This window comes from Miscanthus floridulus, chromosome 9 (assembly GCF_019320115.1).
Source record: "Miscanthus floridulus cultivar M001 chromosome 9, ASM1932011v1, whole genome shotgun sequence".
Taxonomy (NCBI): Eukaryota; Viridiplantae; Streptophyta; class Magnoliopsida; order Poales; family Poaceae; genus Miscanthus; species Miscanthus floridulus.
In genome coordinates, this window is record NC_089588.1 from 60,791,600 (window position 1) to 60,798,818 (window position 7,219).

The 7,219-nt window shown below is 40.0% G+C and overlaps 1 non-coding gene across 1 annotated transcript; it reads left to right on the forward strand.

Annotated features, from left to right (window-relative positions):
* Positions 1–552: 552 nt before the first annotated feature.
* On the forward strand, positions 553–659 carry LOC136484591 (small nucleolar RNA R71). The gene has a single exon (XR_010766099.1). It is a non-coding gene; the product is annotated as a small nucleolar RNA R71 (small nucleolar RNA).
* Positions 660–7,219: the final 6,560 nt, after the last annotated feature.

The window sequence follows — 7,219 nt, forward strand, 5'->3', positions numbered from 1 at the left end:
ATTAAAAGCAAGCTTCTTAGAAATATTCTCATTAATCCTAGCTTGTTCTAAGATTTAGTTTCTCAAGGATGGATGTTTAGAATTAGAACAATTATAGTAACTACCTAGGTACTTACCTTAGTAATTTAACCATTGTTGTTGATTCCATCCTTGTCTCTGTTGTTGTGGAGCAGAATTATTGATAATGATATTTGCATCCTCTTGATATTCAGGAAATTCAACCCCCAAATATTCTCCACAGGTGGTTTGAGCATTGAATGCATCTTGAATGGACTGACAATCTTTCTTGTAATTGGCTCGTTGTTCAAGCCAATTCAACAAGATGTACATCTTGGTTGACAGTGCGCACACCACTTCTGGTACTTCTTCGCTCTTATTGCATGATTGAATATTGCATTGAGACCAGCCTTGATTAGAGGCTATCTTTTCCATAAGAGTTTTAGCTTTTCTAAGGGTGAGTGACATAAATGATCCTCCAGTAGTTGCATCCAGTTGTTCGTGAGCTTTCTAAGTTAATCCATGATAAAAGCCTTGCTGAGCAACCAATCTTCCATCCCATGATGAGAACAATATGAAATGTATTCATGGAAACGTTCTCATGCTTCGGGAATGGTTTCTCCCTTCTGCTATTGAAAATTGGAGATCTTTCCTCTTAAGGCATTTGTCTTGCCTACAGGGAAGAGCTTTTCTAGAAAGGCCTTTGAACACTTTGCCCACGTGTTGATGTGATCTTTGTTGGTGTAGAACCATTGCTTTGCCTTTCCCACTAGTGAGAATGGAAATAAACGAAGTAGTATAATATCTTGAGCAACGTACTTGACGACGACTGTGCTACTTATCTCTAGAAAATTCTAAAGATGAGCACTAGCATCTTCATGTGCCTTTCCACTGAATGGGGTAGCTTGCACCATGTTCATGAGGATTGGCTTGAGCTCAAAATTGAGGTTGGTAGTTCTGAGCGTTGGTCCAGTGCGAATTTTCTCGGTGCTTGGAGCAGAGAACTCACGCAGGGTCTTGTCAGCCATAGCTTCAGAAACTAGTGTTGAGCTTTCTCTTGCATTGGTTGATTCTGGTGGATGGAAATTATTGGTAAATCACGACCAATCCTGCAATACCCTGTATAAGATATGAACAAAGACAAACAAGGGTAAGCCTGCTAAAGTAGAGGTGTTATGATTTTATCAATAAGTATTTATTTGGTCAATTCTCTTAGCCATGTGGCCCTCCCCGGCACCAGCGCCAGAAATGCTTGTTGGCATTCCTTAGCATCACCTTAATACTAAGTTGTCATCCCTAGCAATGATGCCAGAAATGCGTTGGTTGGTAATTATTAATGACACTTGTAAACTCAGAGAAAATTATATATATATTAAGTATCCGCAAGCGCACAGATAATATACCATTGTACCATTTTATCTAGGAGTATGCCAAGTATCGTTATTTATATTTTATCCACAGGGGGGCTATGGACTTGTGTTGGCATAGAGATATTGACAAATATATATACTTATGATAAAACCACTCTCATGCTATGGCAGGGGTAAGTCAAATGATAAATAAATAATAAGTGTATGGTAATAACGGTATTCCAGAGATAGAAATAGAGACTCATAAAATGTAGTACAACTAAGCAGGAGATTCGTTAAGAGCAAAAGATTCTGAAGTCATTTCTTATTTACTAAGTCCTTTGTATACCCAAGTATATACACTCTCATCTATAGTATAACTAACTTTGGATCTATGCATAAGGAATATTACTAAGGAAGATAAAGAATAGAGCTTGTCTCCCTTTGCAACCGCGTTCTACTTGCTCTACAAACAGGGAGTGGACTACAAAGGACCCAACAGAAGTGTCACATCTGTGATCTACCACATGACCTAGAGTGCAGAATGCATCCGCAGGCAAACAATATCTAAGCACCATGCTTACAAAGTGTTGACCACTTAACTCACTCGAGTACTGAGCTAAGAGCTTTGCGAACATATGCATAAATTCATCATCAATCATAACTATATCAAGCATATAACTAGAGCAAACTAGAAACATAATAAATAGCAACATAATATTGAAGTACCACAAAGTCATATAACTAGAGATACAATGGCTATACTAGTCTCCAGACGGCAGATCCAGAATCCTGACCAATAGCCCACACTCTACTCGAACCTTGCTAGCTAGCCTATACTAAAAACTTGAAGAATTGGAGCTCTATTCTCTTCTCTCTAAAAACCCTAATTTTTGGTATGATCTTGACTTTATGGCAGCATGCTCTGGGGGGTAGGGGCTGGTTATATAGGCCATAGCGTCAATCCTAAGCCCTCAGATCAAACCGACTTAAAAGGACGACGTAGATGCAATCCTCAAAAGGGCATGTCGAGAACCGACGTACGAAGAAGGGACTACCAAGTGGGGACAGGGGGCTGGCCGACTTATAGGTGGGGCCAGCCAGCCCCACATGTCAGTGCCTCGGCCTCTGCTTCGGTGTGGTGTCTTTCCGAGTCTTCTAGAACCTTCTAGGGTAGTTTTCACCATGGATAAGCGTGTTTTTATTTGACAATTTGATCCCTCTTGATAGTTTTCTGGATAAACCCTGTTGAAAACATAGATTCGCCAAAACTTGTGAAAATTGTCAGTTTAAACCACTAAATCTATGTTAGTGATCCTGTTTATGAATTTATTCAAGTTAAGTTGATGGTTTATGATGGATGATAACTACCGTCAACATCGACCTCTCTCGCCACCAAGAAGACTCCAGAAGGTGCGCCTGTGGGAGGCCAGTCCAAGCTGACACAGCCTGACACTCAGTGTGTCAGAACAGGCCATCCGGACGATGCCCTAGCCTTCTTCGGCTCCACGACATCGCCATAATCCAAAGAGTGTCGCTACAAGACCCTCCTGGACTCCGGCGCATGTAGACCATAGGCTCAACCCCCAAACCACCATGTACCCGACCTATCTTGATATATAAGGGGTAAGGTCGGATCCTAAAGGGGGGAGGACGATCCCAGATAGATCATTCCACTCCTCATCGATCCGCTTTTGCTCAGCACCGAGATCAGAGCAACCCAGAGAGGGGCACCGAGAGCTCCTCCATCGCACCCGTCGTCTTCCTCCTCTCCGACGAGGGGAAGGCTCCACTGGTGGCGAGGCAACCTCAGGATTAGCACCGAGCTAACCCCTTACCAAATCTCTTAGTCCTCCTGTACACTCTGTTGTAACCCTCCGATTTTGGGTGCTTTTGAGTATAAGGATCATCAGCTACTGGACATAGGGCACCGATCGGCCCGAAACAGGATAAACCATTGCGTCCTCTCTGTGATTCTTGTGTTCTTGAGTCCACCCGAGCCACAGGAGACACGTACTCTGACACCGACTCGAACAACAATGCTTGCCGTGGTTCCGACCCCGCGACACACAGCGTTTGGCAAAGGAGGCGTGATGCGTGGCGTTGTGTGTGCGCTGGTGAGGCCACGCGCGGTGATCGCCGTCAAGCGAGGATTTTCCAACCCGTCTGGCTAAAACTTCGTGGGATCGATCTGAGATCCGTTAACCAAAGTTGTTATATGGATATGGAGGGGCCAAGTAGGGTCTGTCAGTCTGCTGTTAAACAGCCAGAACAGGGCCGAGATAAATGGGTTTAAGCATTTTTGGTGAAGGTTATGATCATCCAAACAGTGATCATCCAGGTCTAGATCACCCTAGGGCTCCTGTACATGGTTTAGACTATCTTATGGTGGCTTAAGTCACTATAGTTGACTTAGCAAACTTTGAGAATCAAGCTTGCCGAAGTGAGACTTAGCAAACTTTGAGAATCAAGCTTGCCAAAGTGACAATGTCAGCAGAATTTAATACTTAAGAAAAAAAGTCATTTGAGTTCTTAATTTTTTTGATGTGATTTTGACCAAAACATTAATCTGCTTTACTCGGTTATTTGTCTAATTTAAATTGTATTATGTCAATGTCCATGTCTTCTACTTGAGTTGTTATTTGGTCAAATTTCAATGTGTTTAAGAAATTCATGATTAAATTGACTTACAGAATTTCAGTATCTATTTGGTTGATGTAAGCCCTAGAAGCCTATTTTCCCCAACTTAAATTTGATTAAAACTTGCTTAGTGTTATTAGCATATTACTAACATTTAATCATATGGTTTCACAACAAGATATGATTAGTTGCTTAGGTGATCACAACTTATTTCGATTTGTTCACAGAAACTAACAAACAAAATACCATTATTCTACTTAGATGAATTTACTTAGCCTTTCAAAAGCGGAATCAAACAACTTGCATAATGACAAATGAGGCCAAGATATAATATGATGCTTATGGTCATGCACATGTGATGACCATGCTTTTAACACCTAGAGTGTTACACAATACTCCCTCCATCCTAAAATAAGTGTCATTCTCAGTTTCTAAAAAGTCAAATATTTTAATTTTGACCAAATATATACCGGCCGGAAAACAATAATATTTATGGTGCACAATAAGTATTATTAAATTAGTTGTTGAATATATTTGCATAATAAACTTATTTGCAAATAAAAATATTTTTAATTATTACTTTCTATAAATCTAGTCAAACTTGAAAGTTTGACCAGTACAAAATCCAAAACGACACTTACTTTGGGATGGAGTGAGTACATACTTAATATGACATTGTCATAATATTGCCAATCCATTAAAAAAGTCATACCTTTTAAGTTTTATGAAAAGGGTAAAATATAAACAGATATATAATATACTTATCCTCATTTTTATTAAATTTGACAGCTTTTTCTTTTGTTGTAATGCACGGACATGTTCGTTAGCCTACACCTAATATTAAAGAGCCAAAATTTCTGCCATGAAATCAATTTTTTGTCCAGCTGATAAACCGTGTCCGTGTTTTGTTCAGTTTTTTTTTTGTCTCCTTTTCTTCTCCCGTTCTTCTCCTGCCGTTCGGAGGTGCTCCGTAGTCTCCTACGTCAAGTGCTGCCCCCGCTCGTGGATTGTGGCGTCCAGTGCCTCTCTTTTTGTTTTTTCTTCTTTACAGATCTTTGAAACTTCGACCATTACCTAATAAATAAATACTTCTATCACTAAAATGTCGATATAATTTTGATTAGAAATAAATTATTATCATAACATAAATCAGCTGATGGCCTAACTAATCAAACCGTAAATTGAAATCTTGATCCGTTTGTCTTCCAATCTAATAAAATTAAATGTTTCTCCAAGTTGTCCGTATATACCAGTGCAAATATCTAAGCTGTTTGTATATACCAGTGCAGCTCTCTACAAGGACTGACATGTGGAAATCGAGAGAAATGTCGATCATACTTCTTACTCATCAATAGAGACACCAATTCTTGACATGATGGCGACTAACCCCTTGCCCACTTTAATAAGATATTAAAACTACATATTTTTGTGGATCCTCAAAAGAAGTCAGGAACAAGATATCTAACTCTATCAACACGTGAGTAGTATGAAGCGAAAGTTATGGTATATTGATATATTTACGAGTAAATATTTTTTGTGCCTTACAACCAAAGAAAAAAAATATATCAATGTTATATTTAATTCAATACAAAATTAATAAGACATTATCATATTATTGCTAATGTTTACTTATATTATTTATGCCATGGTCATCATAAAATAAATTAAAACTTTTATATTTTATAGAAAGGATAAATAAAAAGCAAATTGATATGTAACATTGTATTATGTTGCAGTTCACGGCATATTTAATAGTAAGGATATTATAAGAAGAAATAAAAAGACTTTTCCCCGATCTGCAACGGCTTCCTCGAAAGTACTCAGCACATCCGCCTTGGCCCAATTTGGCATGTTCAACTGATTTTCTGTTTTTCCACACCCGTAGTGGGCCCAGACTAGCCCAGGCCAGACATGCACTAACCGAACCCAACACGGCCCAATTTAGAGCATCCATCATGTGTGGGCCTGACATGTGCTTTCCAACCTCTTACCGCTACAGCTATAGCTCCCTCACTCTCAGAGTCTCAGTATCCACTGTCCACTATACTCTTTTGCGAGCGAGCGTGCATGTTGCAATGAGCAACAGAATACGGCACGTCCAATTATACTGACAGCTCAGCTTTCTGGGCAGAGATGCTCCTCCAAAGCGAAGCGACGGCCATGACGATGATCCTTCCGTGTCCTGTCCTCGGCAGTGACTAGCCAGCCAGCCATCTTGAAGAACGCGAAGCACCAAGCAGGTACGGGAGGATGTGAAGAAAGGCATCAGCGACGACGACGGTGAACCCGACGCTCGAGTTTCACCCCCGAGAGACACCCCGGGCAAAGCGAGCAATCAATCAAAAATGCAGCCACCCCGGGCTTCTTTTTTTTCAACAAAAAAAAAGGGACAGTGTGACTTTGGCAAGGACAATGGCCCCACATGTCGGGGAGACCACACCGAAAGATCCATGCTGCCGTCACCAACTGACGTACACATGGTTTGTATCATCGTCGTCTCTGGAACAGTAGGGGCCGGGTGACTTGGTCACATCGGTTCAAATAATTATAATCAACTGACGTACGTGCTATGAATCTAGTATACTGTCAATTTCAAGAATATTGTCATTACATACATCTCCACACTAGACTTAGGTTTTGTTTAGTTCCAAATTTTTTTTTCAAAAAGTGCTACAGTAGTCATCACATCGAATCTTGTGATACGTGCATGGAGCATTAAATGTAGACGAAAAAAAACTAATTGCATAGTTTGGTTGAAAATCGCGAGACGAACGTTTTGAGCCTAATTAGTCCATGATTGAGTACTAATTGCCAAATAAAAACGAAAGTGCTACAGTAGCCAAATTTTTAAATTTCGTCCAACTAAACAGGGCCTTAATTCACAAAATGATAGCGGCGCTGACGCCACCAACTTGAGCTCATTCAAATTGCCGTCAACGTCCTCCGTCTCAGAAACTCGTTAATCTAATATCACCCCTCGTGCATTCGCAGTTTCTTTTTTTTTCTTTTTTTTTGAGCAATTGCATTCGCAGTTAACAAGAGAAGATTGTACCTTTACTATTAATTAGCACTATTACATAAACATTTCTTAGAAAGGCCTCTTTTTTTAGAGGCGGCTGTATCAAAATCCATCTCTAAACATGGTTTTTGAGCCTTACAAATTGATTTTTAGAAACGGCGGAACCGACTCTAAAAATAACATTTTTAGATGTAGTTTGGCCTGCCATCGCCTC